Genomic DNA, 18,865 nt, shown 5'->3' with positions numbered 1-18,865 from the left:
CCCTCACGTCCCTTCCTTGTCTGACCTTCACAAACACCCTTGGAGAGATTGGGCTTCTTCCCATTTCATAGAAGAGAAAATTGAGGCCTGCAGACTGCAAGTGATTTGCTTAGGAGCTACAGTCAGTGAGGGCCAGAACCAAGATCTGCACCTAGATATGTTGCACATAAACCCTTCCCTCTGTCCCTGCCTAAAGTTACCTATGTTTGAGATGCTGGACTCAGGTACTCCTAGGCCTATGAACTTAATAGGCCAAAGAAATGTATATCTGTAGGACCACATGGCCTGGCTTGTTCCAGCTCTTCCCTCCAGCCACCTTGGGGCCCCATATCTACTCTTACCACCACTCAAAACTCTCTCAGCCAACCTGATTTTGGGCCAAGATTTTGTGGTCCGACAGACCTGGGTTCAAATTCCTGCTTTCATTTACTGGCTTGTGGGACCTTGAGCAAATGACTCAACCTCCCTGAGTTTTCTCATCTGCAAATGGGGACAATAATGTCTGTTTGGCAGGGTTGCAAGCTAAAATATAATGGTAGCATTTATTATCAGAAAAAACTCAGGGTGTGAGGTTCTCCAGAATGTCCCTGGGAAATGTTGGTGGTGGAGGGGGTGCATCTCTTCCAGCCCCTCATTGCACTGGCATATGATGGTTCTCAGATACCACCTGTGGGGGCTGGGCAGTGCTGGGCAGTGCTAGGACCTTGACAGATCCAGGGCAGTCTGCTGAGACTCAAATCCAGGTTCCCAGTTCCCAGCAACCCTGCCAGTACTTGCTCCCTCATTACGGATGATGCAGGCTGACTTCTGGCTCACTCCAGCCACCAATCACATCAACATCCTACTGTGTGTTCCATATGGTGTGAACTTTGCAGCATCCTGAAAGGTAGGTTCTATTTTTAAACCCCATTTTACAGATGAGGAAACTGAGCTTTAAAAAGCTGAAATGATATTGCCCAAGGTTATAGAATGAGTAGGGGAACTTAGACTGAAAACCAGGACTGCGGGAAACTGAGTTCAGGGACCCTAAGGGAGGTGGGTGTGAACCTGGGTCTAGGGAGCCACACATGACCCTAAATTATGAGGTCAGAAAACCTCAGCCTGGTGGGCCTACCCCAGGCTTCCACTGGGTGGCACAGGTGTGTGTGATGGTTGACCTTGCTGCCCCTCTGCAAGGCCAGAGGCTAGGAAGAGGGGCTAATTAGGGAGCTGGCACTTTCCCTCCTGGAAGAACACAGAGCCTGGGGAATCAACAGCTGTTCTGGGAGAACTCCCTGGGGTAGGCTGTCTTTTCCGGGCCTGGGAAACATGTTCTCATTCATGCTACCTCTTTGGGTTAATGGTACCATGTCAGTGCATACGCGCATACTTGATGCCCACTACCATCTGTCAGTCCTGCCTCCTCACCTTGGTTTCCCTGCCTCTTCTCCTGCCATCCTCCCATCACTGACCCATGCCTGGCACCTAAGAGAGCTCTTTCAATTCTTCTAAACCTTTCTTTGACTCCCTGTAACACCCAAACTCCTAACCATGGCTCATGAGTCCCAGGTGACTATTCTAGACCCCTCTCATTATCCTCTGTTTTTCCCACACCAAGCCTCTCCTGCTCCTTACACAGACCCTTGCATTTCCAAGCCTCTATGTCTATGCATGAACCATCCAGACTGCTAGGGATGCCTTCCCTCCCCGCTCCTCTGCCTGGAGAACTCCTACTCATCCTTCAAGGCTCTAGCAACTCCTCCTCCATGAAGCCCTCCTGATTTCTTCCTTATCATTTCCCCTCAGTTCCCACCCCCAAGAAGAGTTTGTTGCAATTAACCTTTTTATGTTCATCTATCTTGTCCATCAGGCTGGGGGCTCCCTGGGGCTAGGAACTGGGTCTCATTTGCCTGCTGTATCCCCAGCACTGGGCACAGAACCTCAATAAATATTAATTGAACTGGTAAGTGCAGGCTTGTTGAATGAAAAGGCAATTCCCCTGGTGGCTTCGGATTGGTATTTGCATCTCTTTGTGGCTCTGGAAATATTCTTTGGACTTACTTGGAGGTCCTGGTTTAAGAAATGCTATTTTCTGAGTCTGTCAATGAATGGGGCTCTCTCTGCATGCCCACCTTGCAAAAGGGAAAGGAAGAACCCCAACTTCACTCAGATACCCTTGTCCAGAGATGTTGCAACTGGGACCAGGATGCCTGAGTCCAGGGCTAAACTCAAGGTGAAGTGAGGACCCAGGGAGGAGCCCCTGTACCTAAATGCTCCCTCCCAGCTACTTACAGCCTGGTATTTCACCATTGGTAATTCATTTCTTTGGATTATTCAGTCAGCAAAAATTTATTTACTGAATATGATGAATTGTGCTGGGGCCCCTAGTTAACATTTACGTATGTGTATCTGTGTTTTTACTCCTGCTGGAAGGCTGACTTCCTAGAGGGAAAAGAGGAGGAGGAAGAAAGAAACAGGGAGTGAGGATGATGAATCCAGGAATGTCATCAGAGGGAAGGGAATCTCATTTGCTGAGTCCCTACTATATGCCAGGCACTTAACACAGAGCTGCCACTTACTCCTCATCACTACCCCAGGAGAATTTAATGTTGAAAGTCCTTAACTTAGAAGTGAAAAACAAGTCCAGAGAGGGTGAGTGGCTCGCCTAGGGGCGCATAGTATTGAGCATTCAAACCTAGCACAGTCTACCCTGCAGCTGCCATCTCTCTGGGCATTCTCCCACCAGGGAGGCTTTGGGGACCCAGCAGGAAAAGAGAGGACAGGAATAGAGGGGTGACAACTGAGATGCTGTAAGCTGAGTTGTACCTGTGGACTGACCAGATGGCCAAACACTGCTGGGACTGTAACCAACAAGGGGTTGGGGAATGAAACATGTCCAGGCCAGCTGTCTGTGAGTTGTCAGAATGGGGTGGAGGCCACGGGGGCCACATTAGTTGTCTCTGTGAGCACTTTTCTGTGTGCAAATGTACATATTTATGTACATATAATTAACCTGCTATGTGGAAAAAATCACTCCCATTTTAATGATGAGGAAACTGAGGTCTGGAGAGTGGTGGTGACAAGCTGAGGAGTACACAGCTGGAGCCAGAATTAGAACTCAGATCTTTCTTGGATGGCGCAGAGGTGCTGCTGGGGTGCAGGCTCATCCCTTATGAGGCTTTCCATGTAGCCAGGGCTCTCAGAAGAACTGCAGCCCTTGTCGTGTCACTCAATCCCCACCCCGCCTCTGGAACATAAAAGGGCTCAGGTCTACTTCATTCCCCCAAAATGGCAAGGGAATGGGGGTGGGTGCAAAGTGCTGGGAGCTGGAGCTCCTTGACTAGTTCAAATCCAGCTCCACATTGATGGGCTGTGTGACTGGGCAAGTCTCTCAATCACTCTGGCCTCAGGCCCCTCATATGTAAAAGAGGCATGGCACCATCTACTTCCTGATTCTCTTTCCACTCATTTGTTCAACAAATATCCACTGACATGTACTACTTTCTAGAAAAGCCCAAGGTGTCTAGTCTCAAAAGGGTTTAGAGACAGATATGAAATGAAATAAATACACAAACTAATGTTAGGTTACAAAGGGATACAAGATGAAACGGCAGAGGCCATGAGCACTTTCAGCAGCAGGACCTGGCTGTCTCTGGTGGGAATGGAATGGGGAGTCACAGACCCCAAGGGGGTGATTACTGACCTAGGATATGAAGGCTGAGCAGGAGTTCACTAGGTCAAAGGAGGGAGTGGTGTTCCTAGCAAAGGGAATGGTATGTAGAAAAGGCCCTGAGGCTGGAAAGAGCTTAGTAATTCTCAAGGAATTGAAAGCAGGCTTGAAAGACAGAGGGAAGAATGTGGGCAAGAGCAGGAGAGTGGATGGGGGTCGTCTAGATTACTTACAGATTCCTGTCCTTATCTGGGGAATAGGAGGAACCTTAGAAGGGTTTTAAGGATTAAACAGGATAAGGAACATGAAGCCCTTGGTGAGGGGCCTGCGCCACAATAGAATTCCACAACGTTGTTAGCTGGAGGCACCATAATAACATTGCACCTTCCCCAGGTACCACATGCATTCCACAAACCAAGATCAGGACAGATTCTGAGTTGCAGACACATGAGCAAGCAGGAAATGGGTCCTGTTTGCACAGAGCCATGGCTCAGAAGATAAGAACATCTGGACATTTACAGAGTGCCCAGATGTGCTGGGTGCTAAACGGAGCCACCTGATAGAAGGGGAAACTGAGGTCAGGAGAGGTGAAGGGGCATGTACCTCCGGATCTTGGGAGATTGAGATGAGAACTGTGGTCTCAGGACTCTCAGTTCACTGCTCCCTCTAGGGCCATAGAGTGACCCTAATGGTAGCCTGTTTGAGAGCTGCTGGGCAGAAAAGATGGTATTACACAAATTACAAAGTGTAGTACTGAGAGGTGGCATTGACCGAACAACTACTGCATGCCAGGTACTGTTTGTTCTAAAAGCTTTTCATGTTATAGCTCATTTAAATCCTACCCTTTAAGGTAGTTTTGATCATCACCGCACTTTACACATGATGAAATGGAGGCACAGAGGCCACATAATTTGACCAAGGTTGTCCAGCTGGTGAGCAGTGTTGGGATCTGAATTCAGATATCTTTACTACCCTGCTGTAGATCTGGGGAGTGCTTGGGATGTGTCAGAGCATCCAGCCAGTGGCAGAAAGGAGAAGCACAGAAGCGGGACGTAGATCCAGAGCTGGGCTGGAGGAGGAGGGTGGGCAGATGAACTGTCTGCCTTCGGGAGATGGACGATGCTGAGAGAGTCTTTGGTGGCCTGTCCTCGTGAGGGTGACCCACTTCCTCCCCAGAGGGAATTCCCTATGGGAACTGCCTGTGGAACTGTGGCCCATCAGGGCTGGGAGGTGCTGCTGTGCCCCTCTGTCAGCCCTACCCTTCCATTTCACAGATGGGGACCCTGAGGTCCAGACAGGGGTCACCACCTGCCTTGAACATACTATGGCAAGGCCAAGGCTGGCTCCAGGGCAGCCTTTTAACCTAATAAGAAGCCCCCTGTCACCATGTGGGGCCACCTTGCTCAGAACTCATCTTCTCCAGATATGACTCCAAAGGGCATCGGCACAGGGGCACTGTGTGGCATGGGTGGCCCACTCTGAAGGTTCTCTGTGGATGGGACTGGTGTCAAGGCTGGGCTAACTTTCTCACTACAAGGTCGCCAACAGCTTCCCCAGGAGGTAGGATGGGCACTGGACCAGGAGTTGGCAGGGTGGGACTAACTGCTGTGGGTTGTGGGGGAGGAGGGGCATCCTGCTTTCTTGAGCCCACCCCCATCTCCTCCAGCATCCCTGCCCTGCCAACTTCACAGCCAGTTTGCAACAATGAAATACCAGAAAGTAATGGAAGTGTCTTGACAGACTGTAAGCAGTTTCTCAGATATGAGGTGCTATTTCTTTCTGGGGGTGCCAGCACATTAGAGCAGAGTACAAGAGGGATTTAGGGGTCAAAGATATGGGATGGAACCACAGCTCAGTCACTTATTATTGGGTGGCCCTGAGCTAGTTGTCTGGCCAACCTGAACCTCACTTTCTACATTGGTGAACTGGGAATAATCACACCTGCAAGTAAGAAAGTGTTGGGAGGCATGAATGAATAACATATATGTATGTATGTGGCACATAGTAGGTGCTCAGCAAAGTTTGGCTTGCTTATCTCTATTCTGCAATGGTGACAACACTTTTAAGTTATAGGAAATCTGGTCTTTGATTTCTAACAAAATGAGATGGAATCTGAAGATGTCATTGGTTCATTTCTTCCGCATTAATTGAGCCTGGTGGTGTGGGAACTGCCTCCTGGAGCAGGGCTTTGTAGGAGGGTATCCAGCTGCAAAGGAGGAAGAAGGGTTCAGAGGGTCAAGTGGGCCTCTGCCCTGGGTGGAGGGGAAGGTAGTGCTTCTGCTCCGGGTCCTCCCCATGTGGGCATTGTCTCAAACCTCTCAGGATCTCCCCCAAGGCGTAGGAACCATCTCCTCTGGGTGTTGGTCAGGCTCTCAGCCCCACAGAGGAACCCACCCATTAACCCTGCCTGAAAACCCAGCCCCAACTCAGGCTCAGAACTACCTTGGCTGGAGGCTGAATGGACGGCAGGGGTGTAGGTTCAAATTCTCACTGGCTCTGTGACCTTGGGCAAGTTACTTCACCTCTCTGAGCCTCAGTTTCTTTAACAGTAAGACAGAGATGATGTCTACCTCGAAGGATTGTGCTCAGAATTAACTGAAATACTGCATGTAAAATACTTTGCCAGTCATGTGTTACACACACAAGGACACCTAAAAATGACCCACAAGGTCCTCCTCTCTTCCCTTGAAGCAATAAGGACATAAATATTCTATCCTGGGTGGCTTGGTGTGGCGGCAGTCTTGCCCGCCCATATTTTGGAGTTGCCTTGTACTGGCTCATGAGAGCTGACTGTGTGTATCATTGATCTCATGTTGGTAGCTTGCAATCTGCAAGGTGGGAGCATTTACACCACAGGAACTGGTCACCGCTGCACAGCAGGGCACCCATCTCCCTGAGAGCCAGTTGTTAAACATTCACCAGCACATGACTGAGCCCCGGCAGGAGCTCAATTTGGCTGCCATTGCCTTTGGTCTCAGGACCTCTTTTTGCTCTGGTTCCCCTCACCCTGCTCCTCCCTGCCTCACCTGCCCTCGCCCCCTGCTCCCTGCGCTGGGAGCCTGCTCTTGGAACTTCTCTCTGATTCTCCTGCCATGGGGCTTGCTGAGGATGGTCACTGTGCCCAAAGGGACTTCACTGTCAGAGAAGGTGGCCCTGGTGTGGCAATGCCCTAGAAAACTGCTGGCTGATGATCTTTCTCTCTCCCTTTGCTTCTCACATTGTTGAACCCTTCCCAGCCCCCCTGCTCTCAGCCTCTAGCACCCCAGCCACCACCTTGTCACTCAAACTCTCATAGTGAAGGTTCCATAATGCCTGGCACTCACCACTCTCTCTTTCCACATCTGCCTCCTCTTCCTCCAGCCCTGAAAGCCTGCTAGTGGCCAGTGGCTATTGCATCTGGAGAGAGCCAGTCCTGCTCCCTTCCCCCTGGATGTCACTGGACAAGCTCATCCATCTCTCAGAGACTCCACAGTAAAGACAGTGAGACATATTGGGCTCTTGCCATGGGTCAGACACCATGCCAACAGTCTTGCTGGCCAGTCTCATTCCTTATTTCCTCACCTGCCGAATGGGGACAACAAAAGTGTCTCCCCCAGGGAATTAAGCGGTGATCCCCAGCAATAGCATTTGTGCAGCTGACTTGCTGATTGTAAAGTGTCATGCTAGTGCTGTCATTTCTACTTTGAAGGGAAATGCTTGTTTAGATCTACAATTTTAAAATGTGTTAAAAAAAATGCCACAGCCATGTTATTTACAGTCAGCTCCCATACAGGTTTTCTTTACCTTTTTTTTTTTTTTTTTTATCATTCCTTGCCTGCTTGGCTAAAAATAACAAATGACAAAGGTCATGTCTGCTCTTACCTATTGAAGGAATCTACAAAGAACAAAGCTTTCAATTCACTGTCTTGGTGAAGTGAGAACTCTCCTGCTGGCCACTGGAATCCTCCCTGGGTCTTGTTAGCCCAGGCTGAGGAGGTGAGGGGAGCTCAGGAGACCTGCAGCATCGCCCTGGGCAGGTAACTCCTGGCTTCAGTCACCTCTTCCCCAGCCTGGGGACGAAGGAGGTAGTAGAACAAACATAGACTGAAGGGTGGGAGTCAACAAGGCTGCCGTGTGGGTCTCAGTTTCCCCATATTCAAAATGAGAGAGGTGGGGTATATAGGTGCTGAGAATTTTCTCCTCATCCTAAGTGCAAAGGTGCACTAAACTTATTTCCCTCCCACCACTGTGGCCTCACCTAGTGAAAATCCACTGGCCCCTGATAATGGTGGTAGCACTGTTGATGCGAATAATCAGAGTCAATATTTGTGGAGTGCTGACAACATGTCAGTCATGTGCCTTTCGGCAGAGTAAACCCACTGACCCCACACACCCACCCTGGGAAAGGAAACTTGGCATCCCTGTCTGACAGCTGAGGGAGGGGACAGAATCCTGAGGCTGGGGTTGCACTCACATGTGGTCTGTCACCAGGCAGTTATGGTTCCTGAACGTGCAGATGAGAAGCCCCCAAACCTCAGTAATGACATTTGCCAGCCTGTGTGCAGTAGCTCATACTTCACATTTTTCTTTAAATCAACTCCTTCTTCAAAGATGTGTGCACCTAGTTAGTATTATATTAAGCACTCATGGCCACGAGATCATGGACTTGCTTTGCCAGTTGTATTTTTCTCCTAACACATTGAAATAAGTGCACAGCTATTAAAATAGAAATTGTGCATTTGTTCACTCCCCAGAATGGTGGCCTGTGTCTGCCCTTTGGGAACCATGGCTGCGGCCTTGGCCTGAGGGTGGATTTAGGTGGCTGATCTGATCTGGGTTACAGGAGGATCGCTTGGTTTGTAGAAGGGGCAGGAGAGGTATTCTTGGGAGGTTGATGCCCACCCTTATGACCAAGGTCTGGGGGAGCCAATGTGCCCTCTAGCTGAGGACTGCTTGTCACCCTCCTCCTTGGCCTCAGCTCTCCAGCTTCTCCTGAGCTCGGGGAGGGGAGCTCACTCCTGGATACACTCCTTTCCCAGCCATGAGCTGCTATAAGGCTGTTCTGACCTCAATGACTAACACACATTCCTGGCCTAGTTAGAAAGCCCCTCGCCTCTCATATTTATAGCCACCTCTCGACTCCGCTCGAGCCTCTGAGGGAGGCCTGGCCCTTCTTAGTCACCTGTGTGCTGCCCTGAGCTCTGCTTGTCCTGACAGGCACCGTCAGACCTTCCTCTCTGAGACAGGAGTGGAGCAGGGATTTCATCTTGAGTGAGAGCAGCCAAGTGGTTTCTCCTCCCTGGACCTCATCTACAAGATGGGAGCCATCGGACCACAAGGGTGGGCTGGTTGTGATGAGGATTCAATGAGATCCTGGTTCTGGAATATGAGTAATGACTAAAGCTTGTGGAGCGCCAACTATGTGCCAGGCTATGTTCTAAGAACCTGACACATATGAACTCACTGAATTCTTTAAACATACTATTATTTTCATGCCCATTTTGCAGAGGAGGAAGCTGAGGCACAGCAAGGGTAGGTAACTTTTCCAAGGTCACACAACTAGTTGGGATTCAAACTAGACTTCAGACTTGACCCACAGACTGGGTTCTCATCCATATAGTAGACTTGCCCCTGTTTGTTCCCTGCCTTTGGAATCTCCTTAATTAGCCGAGCCCATCACTCACTGTCTGCAATAAAGTGGCTGGGGTGGCCATGTTGCTGGCCCGGGATGGTTGAGGAAGTTAGCAAGGACATAGCTAATGAGGGAACAAAGTAGGAAGGGGCTCAGAATTACAGCTGGGACTTCTGTCAAGGTGGCCCTCTTCAGAGCTGGGAACTCTGAAGCTCAGAAAACAGGAAGCTCAGGCTGGCTATGTTATAAGTTATCTCATTTAATTCTCAGCAACTTTGGGGGATAGGCACTATCATTACCACACGAGGAAACTGAGGCACAGAGAGGTGAAGACTCCTGACCGAGGACACTTACCTACCAGGTGGCAGGCCTGGGATTGAAGGCAGAGCTTTTTGCTCACACCTCCAAACTACTAACAGTAGATGTAGGACATCAGCATGGTGGGGAGTTTACAAGGAGAAATTGTTGCCACTTGGTCTCTTCACATGCTTTCCCCTTGCTTTGCAGATCTGGGGGCACCGGTTTTTCAGGCCTTCAACCTGATCCCTCATGGTCACCCTGACACGGTGCAAAGCAGCAGTTGGGAAAATGTCCTGCCTCACTGCTCTTCCTAAAATCAGCTTTCTCAAACTCAAAATGAAGCTCCCAGCCATGGTTTCAGGATCCTGGGATGGAAAGCGGTGTCGGGCTGCTTGTCCTTAGCCAGAAAATCGATGGCCGACCCTGATTTAATTAGCTTTTCCTTACAGTGATTTAGGGGATCCTGTAATTAGCTCAGGGCCCGGAGGGAGAGGCCGTGTGAGGGAGCCAGTGCTGGAGCCGGCTGCAAGGAGTGGGGGTGGGGGTGGGAGGGTGAGGGGGTGTTGGGGGTGTGTGTAGGGCTAACGCCTTGCTTACCAGAAAGCCCTTTATTCATAAACTTTTATCCTGAGAATGTTCCCAGACACTAAGAAGCCCACAGCCGAAGGATGGTCAGTGATATGGGTGGGTGTTTAATCCCAGAGGGTTTTCTTCCTTGATCCCAAGTGAGATGCCTACTGATAGTCATTTTTGAGGTGTTCTATAGACCTTGTTAACCCCTCCATGTACAAACAAAATAGGAGCAGTGTGTAAAGAGACTGGGGGACCAGGGCGCTACTGCATTCTTCATAGATGCGGACAGCCCAGGGGCTTATGTGATTTGAGATGTAAAACAAACTGTGGACACCTTAGGGAATTCAGTCTGTGTGTGAGTAGAGAAGTCTGAGGTGGCCATGGGCTACACTTGTAAGGAACCCAGCACCTACTGCTGCCGTTCTCAGGATGCCTATGTGTCAGGGACCATGTTGAGTGCTTTCCCACGCATCATCTCTAACTCCTGCAATACCTCTGCTAGGGAGGCAGTATTAGCCCATTTACTGAAGAGGAAACAGGGTTGGAGAGCAGCAGTAACCTGGCCAAGGCTACCCAGCCAGAAAGGGCAGAGCCTGGATTTGAACCCAAGTCTTTCAGATACCAGAGCCTGTGTTCTTTCACACTGCACAGAGACGTGGCAGTGGGGCTGCAGATGAAAAGACAAGGAGAACTAATAGGTGCTGCCAAAATGGAGCAGAAAGAAGGGTGAATGTTCAGTTCAGTTTGTTTTTAATGTATGCTGTGCACCTACTGTGAGCCAGGCCGCCAAGATGAAAAGTACAGAGTATCTGTGCTCCAGCTCATGGTCCAGTGCACCTGTAGTGCTTAAGCCTCACTTGACCAGTTTTCCCTTCCCCAGTTGAGCAGCTGATCCCTCTCCCCTATGCCCCTTCTCCCGTCAGCCCCTCGACTGGTTTCTGTCCTATTCCCCATCCCCCACAACATTTACAGCCCCAGCCTCAGACTCTGCACTGGCTTTACCAGATGTTTTTTGGACCCTCAGGCTTTGCTTCTTCTCAGTTACCTTGCTCATCCCCTTCATCATAATAATCCTCTGTGTGAGGCTCAGGGAGGTTAATTAGCTGGCTCAAGGTCACGCAGCTAGTAAGGGGAAGAGCCAGGATTTGATCTCATGTCTGTCTGACTCCATAGCCAGAGGCCTTCTCAGTGATCCTGTCTCCCCTGTGACCATCACAGCCATCTCTTTTCTGCCTCCCAGGCCATTCCACGGGAAGTTACTTGCTTTGACCACAGCCCCTGCTGAAGCCAGCTTTGCACTTGTTAGCTGGAGGGAGGAGATACATTTTGGAAACCACCCAAGAAAAAGACACTTGAAATAACTTTTCTCCGTAGCTCCTGCTGCCAAAAGGCACTGAAGCCCTACTGGGAGCAGGCCTCTGCAGGACTCACGTCGATGCTGTCCGTTTGGCTGGGATCTATGGCTGACGTTGCATTCTCCAATTTGTTACCTCACAGACCCTCACTGCAGCCCTGGGAAGGGTGTCCTGAACCTCCCTTTACAGATGAGGAAGCTGGAGGCTCAGGAAGGTAATAGGGCTTGCTCAAGGTCAGGTCCCCACCTAGGGGTGGCCTTGGGAAACCTCACAGAGCCTCAGGTTATTTATCAGCAGAGATGATAACATGTTGGTTTCCCAGGGTTGCTCTGAGGATTAAGGGAGAGAAAATAGGTGGAACGGCCCAGCACAGGAGCTGACCCAGGAAAGGTGCCTGGCAGCTGGCAGATGTCTTTGACTCTCCAGATGAAGTGAAGATCATGGACCTACAGATAGTCAGGGTAAAGGAAGGCCCAGAGCAAAAGCTTCTCAAGCCATCGCTAGTGCAAACAGCCGGCTGACAATAATAACGGCTGCTTTCTGTTGTTTAAATATCCGCACGCACTGCCTCATTTCTTTCTCATCACAAGGCGCAGTGGGGGAGTACAATATTTATCCCTGTTTTACAGATCAGGAGATGGCAGACAGATGAAATAAGTGGGAACTAAAGGGCAGTTTTTCAATAGTAAAGAAAAAACAACTCAAGTTCAGAATATGGCAAGCCTGTACATTAACCCTTTTCCTAAAAAATACTCCTCTGAAATTTCTTTTCAGAACACGCCTCCTTTCTTCTTAACCCTGCTAGCTTTCACTTTGCGATGTCCTTTACTACAGAGCTTACTGCCGGCTCCCTCCCTTAGCTACTGTGAATGGCAGATGGTGAGCTCAGGAGCCCTTTGGAATCCTGGCCCCCACATGCTGGGCCAGGGCTGGGAGTGAAGCTTGGGCCCCAGACATTGCGAATCTCTGCTATGACTTTGGAAGGGGAGTGGCTCCTGCTTCCTTCTCAGCTGCACCCCTGATGCATGGTGCAAATGGCATCTGGTTAACAAACATCAGTTTTCAAGTATGCTACTGAAGGAACACTGGGCTGAGGGGAAAATTCCCCTTCCTGCTCCCATCCTCAACTGGTGTAAAGTGTTAATGATAACCCCGAAGCCCCCTGTTGCTTGCAGCTTGGAGAGGGGAACCAGGAAATGGCTTGTTGGCTCCACTAAGTGGTCAGACACAGGAACAAGCACTTCTCTCTGGGCCTCAGTTTCCTTTTCTCTAAAAGGCAGAAGAAAACTAAAAGAAAGCAAACTGGCAGAGCCAGGCTGGGGTAGAAACCAGCCACTTGGGAGAGCAGCCAGCTTAAAATAAATTTGTTTGTTTTGCTCAGAGCTTAAAATAAAATGGAACTAAGTGCCAATGTTTAAAAATTGGGGGATTGTGCATAAGAATCCAGATTTCTGGTTTCTCTTAAAATGGTGGAAGGGCTGCCCACCCCAGGTTGGCTGGAGGTAGGTGAGGCCATAGAGATGGGCAGCTGGTCACCAACTCAGTGTTCTCCCCATAAGACTTCATGAAGGGTGAGCTCTTGCCTGGATTCAGGAAGTAAGTGAGTTTACAATTTCTGGACCTTGATTGCCCCTGAAAGTCAGGGCCCCTCTGGGGAAGAGAGTGGGCTTCTGACATAAAACCTTTCCCGTTTATTTAACAAACACTCCCTATATGCCAGGGGTTGTTTTAAACATACCAGGTGTAGTCCTAAGCACTGTGCAAATAACAATCCACTACTAAATTCTCATAACAGCCTTGTGAGGTTAGTACCATTGTTATCACACCCATTTTACAGGTGAGGGAGAAAAGGCACAGAGAGGTCAACTCACTCGCCCAAGAAAGGGTGGTGTTGGGATTTGAAACCTGGCAGCCTGGCTCCCAAATCTGAGCTCTAGTCACTGTAGGTGATGTTATCCATCCATCTCTCCTTACAGGTTAATGGCCAGTCTTATGGCTTTGTCTCAGTTTCCAGGTTGCAATATGAAAGCTAGGTCATCATCCCTCCCCCAGTTTGCTATCTGTCTTCTGTATTTATTACTTCCCTCCCTTGTATGTCAATCAATTCCTTTAATCCTTCAACAATCCTGTAAGGCAGAGGTACTACTATTATCCCATTTTAAGCAAGGAAATTGAGGCATGAAAGAGGTTAAACGACTTGTCCAAGGTTGTGTGGCTGGAAGCGGCAGAGCCAGAGTTTGACCCAGGTCATCTGGCTGTGGAGTCTGCATTTTTGGCACCATTTATCTCCCTCTGTGCACCTCCAACCACTCACCCTTGCCATTCATTTCTTCCCTACTTCATGTCTTGATTCACCCATCATCCAACACTCAACTCAAACCCTTTGCTGGGCATGGGAGACACCTGTAAGGTGTATCAAGGCTGGCTGGGGCAGAAGAGTGACATCCTGCTCCCAGAACAAGAACTGCCCTGACTTCTCACTCTGGGGCTGCGGCCAGTGGGTGAACTGGTTTCCAACTGACAGCCCTGGAGAGTTCAGGAGGAGGAAGCAGCAGAGGGAAGCTGGGTGGCCCCCAGCCAGCTTCCTGCAGGGCAAGTCCTCAGCAAGGCCCTTAAAGATTCAGGAAGACCCTGGCAGCTCCCACACTCACACTCCAGACCCCACTTTTTGCAGCTGGAACACTGACCAGCCTCTTGGACCTGACACTGTCACCTACTCTGGGGCCCTGAACAAGGGGCTTCCCCTTTCTGGACCTCAGTTTCACCATCTGTAAAATGAGGGTATTAGAGCACTGGACATCACAAACTGGAGGTTTAAAGGCCAGATGCAACCCACAGATGTATTTTGCTTCAGGATTTGCAGAGTGCTTTTTCTAAAAATATATATATTTTTGTTTCAGAACAGTTTTAGATTTACAAAAAAATTGCTAAGAGTAGTACAGAAAGTTCCCATCTACCCCATATACAGTTTCCCCTATTATTAACAGCTTACATGAATATGGTACTTTTCTTACAATTAATGAATCAATATTGATATGTTAACATTAAGTCCGTACATGATGCAAATTTCCTTAGCTTTTACCTAAAATGATTTTTCTGTTCCAGGATCCCATCCAGGGTATCACATTATATTTAGTCATCATGTCTCCTTAAACTCCTCTTAGCTGGGATAGTTTTCTAGAATTAAAAAAAAATAATTAAATTTGAATGCCTCAGGGGGAATATTTTGGGGTTCTTAAGTATTCTATATTTTGATCTGGGTGGTGGTAACACATGTATAAATACATGTAAAAATCATCAAGTGGTATGTTTAAGATTAATGCAATTCACCCACTTAATGTATGTATACCATGCCTCAATAAAAACATAACTGAATGACTTTCTCCAATTTGCCACAGTCCCCAGCACTCCCTGTTATACTCCATTCAGAGTTTATCATTATTTTTAGCATCTGCTTGGCATCTGTCATCACCACATGGTATATAAACAAGCCTTTTCTAGTTAACTCATCTGTAAAATGGATATAATTATATTTTCTATCTGATAAGGCTGCAGCGAAGATTAACTGAGATAACATCTATGAAGTCCTTAGCATGGTGCCTGATGTAGAGAAGTATTCAATAAGTGGGAAAAAACATTATTATTGTTCAGGTAATACTGACATCATTAAAAAAGGTACATAACTCTCTTTTTCTCCTTAAAGGAAACCCCTTCGTTTCCCTCCTCTTCCTCCCCTCCCTCCTCTCTGTCTGTCCCTCTCTGCCAGGGAAGGACCAAACTCTGATGGCCAGAAGGTGGAAGGGACAGAGGCAAGCCTGTAGAGGTGGCCCACATCTGCCAATGGAACCGGGAGGCCCCTGAGGACGGTTTGTCCCCGGTGTTCAAGGGAACTTTGGTGGAAGCCGGAGACCCAATCCTTCCCTTCTTAAGGGGCCCTTGAGACAGAAGGAGTTCTGGAGTCCCCAGGCATCTCCTCTAAAAGCTGGGTCCCACCCCCCTTGCTTCCCACCCCACCCCACGGCCAAGGATCCTGGGAACAGAGGAAGCTGGAAGGTTTTTGGATGAGTGCTGTGGAAATCATGGGGAGATGTAACTTCCAACCCTGGCTCTTTGCTGGCCCAGCCTCTAGGGAGATGCCAGCTTCTCCTGTGTGGAGCCCCACCTGTGGCCAGAAGCAATGAGATCAGAGGGAGACAGGGCCTCCTATTGCAAAGAGAAACCAAGCTCTAGGCAGGATGTGTTGAGAGGTGACAAAAACCAGGGAGGGACAACAAGATGACCAAGGGAGTAAGCAGCAAGAGCAAGGACTTGGGCAGGAGGCCATGGCGGGGTCTCCGTCTTGCCCTCTGGCTCACTGTGGGATCGCCGGTCAGTCCCTTTCTCTCACCAAGCTGCCCTTTCCTGAGAATGATGATGATGATGATGATGACGATAAACAGTCACAGGGGTGGTGATGTTGGTGATGAGGTATAGGATAAATCCTCTCTGTGGGCAGCACAGTTTCTTCCTTACAAGTATCTCATCAAGTAGGTCCCATAACTATCTCCACTTCACGTATGAAAAAAATGGGAGTCAGAGGATCAAAAGCTTGCCTAAGTCTTCCCAACAATATAGTTTAAAGACACAGGATTCAAACCCCAGCCTGGGTCATCTCCTTTTTAGCTGCACCTGTGAAATGGGCAGGCAGCCTAAAGGGTCTTTTAGCTTTCCTTACAGCACTGACCTTATAGTCTCTGAAAGCTGGTCCCATGCTCAAGAGTAACAGAGCAGTGACAATGCTCAGAGCTAAGGGGTTACCTGTGCTAAGGGGCTGCATCTGTCACTCATTTGATCTTCACAAAAGCCTTATGAAATAGGTGTTATCACTACCTTCCTTTTACAGGGTGGAAAACTGAGGCCCAGAAAGACAGAGGTAAATGTGCAGTTACTCAGGTGCCAGTATTTGAGCCTGGGCCATCTGGCTTCAGAGCTCACACTCTTGCACACTTTAGCAGCCCTCTGGTGGAAGGGCACCTCTAAGGCTGAGTGAGGCCATGGACTATTCTCCCAGCAGGGCTCCTCATCTATTTCCAAAGGGCTTGTCTGGGCCAGGCCTTACCCTTCAGCCTCCCTCCCACCCCAGGACTCAAAGGCTTGCAGATCCCTTCTCTTATATTAAGTTGTTGCTATCTCAATAACCCCCCTGCTCTGGAGACCTGGGCCCCTGAGGGACCCAGCCAGTCGAGGGCCATGGGCATAACCAGCGAAGCCACCCTCCCATACCTGAGCTGGAGATGATGGTGAATCCCCCGGTGTCCCCTCTGCGTCTCAGGCCACGGACACAAACCCCCACTCTGACCTCTCAGTTTAAGCACCAGGAGCCACTGCAGAAGTCTGCAGCCTGCAGCTCCGCCCTGCGAGGTGGCCACGGCACCGGGTCCGGCTGCCAGCAGGGCTGCCTCTCTTTCTGGCCCTGGGATCAGTGAGGGGGGAGGCCAGGGTGGGAGGGGCGGGGGAGCATGGCTGGCCTCCACACTGCCGTGTGCTCGGCAGAACAGCGGCCTCTGCCAAAAGCCGCATGGGTAACAGGCATTTCTCTGCGCCCCCAGCTTCCTCCTGGGCCACTGTTCACTTGAGTCTTCTGATCCTATCAGCAGTGCCCTGGCTCCAGTCCTGGTTACCTGGAAGTCCTTTTGTCCTGAGGACTCCCTGTACGACTGGCTGGGGTAGGGTGGCCTGGGAATGTGAGGAAGGGCAGCCGCCGTGTATGCATCTGGCCGGACCCAGGAACTGAGGCTTCCCATGAAGTGGGCCACATGAGCTTGAACACTGGGGAGAGGCCAGCCCAGGAGAGGTGGGGAGGGCTTGGGCCAAACAGTCTGGATCTCATCTCCTCCAGGAAGCCTCCCTGGACTAATGAGGAAAAAGGTGACAGTCTCCCACCTGCCCTGTCTTTGGGACCCATGACATTCCTTGCCTGCTCCCTCATTTCATGCCCACCCCTTTCTCTCTGTTTACAGAACACAGGAAGAAAACACGTCATATTGCTTCCTGTCCAGTAGTGCGATGCGTCCTTTCCCATCACCACTGGAGAAGCAGCACCTCCACACAAGGGTTTCCCAACTTCTGCAATGTTTCTCTGCATGTGCCAACGTTTGTTTTATTTTAAATATTTCAGGTGTGAGGAACACGCCCCTATTTTTTTCACTTTTAAGTGAACTGATATTTTGGTAATCACGACAGCTCCCATTTGACAAATAGGGGAACACCTATGCTGAAGACATATTATTGAGTCAACCTAGTGACTTCCTTTGCTTCCCAGCCTTTCGTTTTTTAAAATAGGGTTTAAGCTGTGCAGGTTTCCTGTGGAACAAACCCGTGCAGGGACCACAGAAGGGCAATTCCTGCAGGGTGACTCCGGGGTGGTGATGTGTGGCACTCCAAAGCATGTTTATCTCTGCTGCTCTCTCACTAAGTAGCCCCAGACTGCTGCAGGTTTTCAGCCTGTGAATCTTATTTTCCTGACCCTTTTGTGTCTGCTCTTGGCTTCACTGCTGCAAGCTTTCCATGACTGCAGTGTTTCCTGCAGGAGCAAACTCTGTCCCCTGCGACCTCATAATGTACCCCACCCAGTGGCTTCCTTGCCTTCCTTTACTCAACAGGTGCTGAGCACCTACTGTGTGCCAGGGACTAGGGATAGAGATAGAACTTCAACTCTATACTCAGGGAGGGCGAGTGGTCAGTGACAGTGGTCCGTGTGCTGAGAGGGGTTAATCACCTCCTCTGGGTCACAAAGCTGGAAGGAAACAGGTTATGAAAGTCCAAGGTCCAAACAAGTTCTTTCCACTGCCCCACTCCTCCTGGGAACCTTAGGGCCTAGTGGGAAAGATGTAGCTAAACCAAATAAAATGCAGTTTGATACATTCTACAACAGGCATATCTGAAAAGCTTCAAGGACAGGATGGAGTATTAGTTTTCATGGGGATGGTTTTAGGGGGAGGGGTAGAACCTGAGCAGGGTCTTCCATTCTTGAGCTAAAGAAATCAGACAACTCATGTTGTGAAAAATTGTATCTAAAGTAAGAGTCACAATGACCTGAATGAGGAGTGCTGGGATTATTTATACGTAAAACACCTGAGCATGAAGTGCATGAATTCTGTGCTCTCTCTATTCTTTGCCAGAGAACAGATAGTGAGGTTCCTGTCCCTGGGAGTAACCAAGAAGAAATTTAAAAGTTACCAGTCAAGGATTCCAGGAAAATTTTCTATCATTGGGTGGGGTTGTTGAGTTCTTTAGTTCCTTTTCACAGTAAGATCCTACAAGTTTTATTTATTCTCAGCCTAAGAGAGAGAAGGCAAGCTCCTTCTTAGTTCTCCCCTGGCCCTGGGGCAGGGAGCC

The 18,865-nt window shown here is 49.3% G+C and overlaps 1 protein-coding gene across 17 annotated transcripts in view; it reads right to left on the bottom strand.

Annotated features, from left to right (window-relative positions):
- The window catches only part of ATP2B2 (ATPase plasma membrane Ca2+ transporting 2), a 353,731-nt gene that overhangs the window by 167,759 nt on the left and 167,107 nt on the right, over nucleotides 1-18,865 (bottom strand). Inside the window, exon 1 of one of the 17 annotated variants that reach the window (XM_057506646.1) lies at nucleotides 16,751-16,769. The exons of 15 other annotated variants lie outside the window; for them this stretch is intronic. The gene's annotated coding sequence lies outside the window, so the exon portion shown is untranslated. Of the gene's footprint in view, nucleotides 1-14,570; nucleotides 14,662-16,750; nucleotides 16,770-18,865 lie in introns of those variants that run through there. One more of the 17 variants, XM_057506643.1, reaches the window with a different exon arrangement.

Source organism: Manis pentadactyla, chromosome 1 (assembly GCF_030020395.1).
Source record: "Manis pentadactyla isolate mManPen7 chromosome 1, mManPen7.hap1, whole genome shotgun sequence".
Classification (NCBI taxonomy): Eukaryota; Metazoa; Chordata; class Mammalia; order Pholidota; family Manidae; genus Manis; species Manis pentadactyla.
Note: the sequence above shows the minus strand (reverse complement) of the source record. Positions and strands in the feature narration are given on the sequence as shown.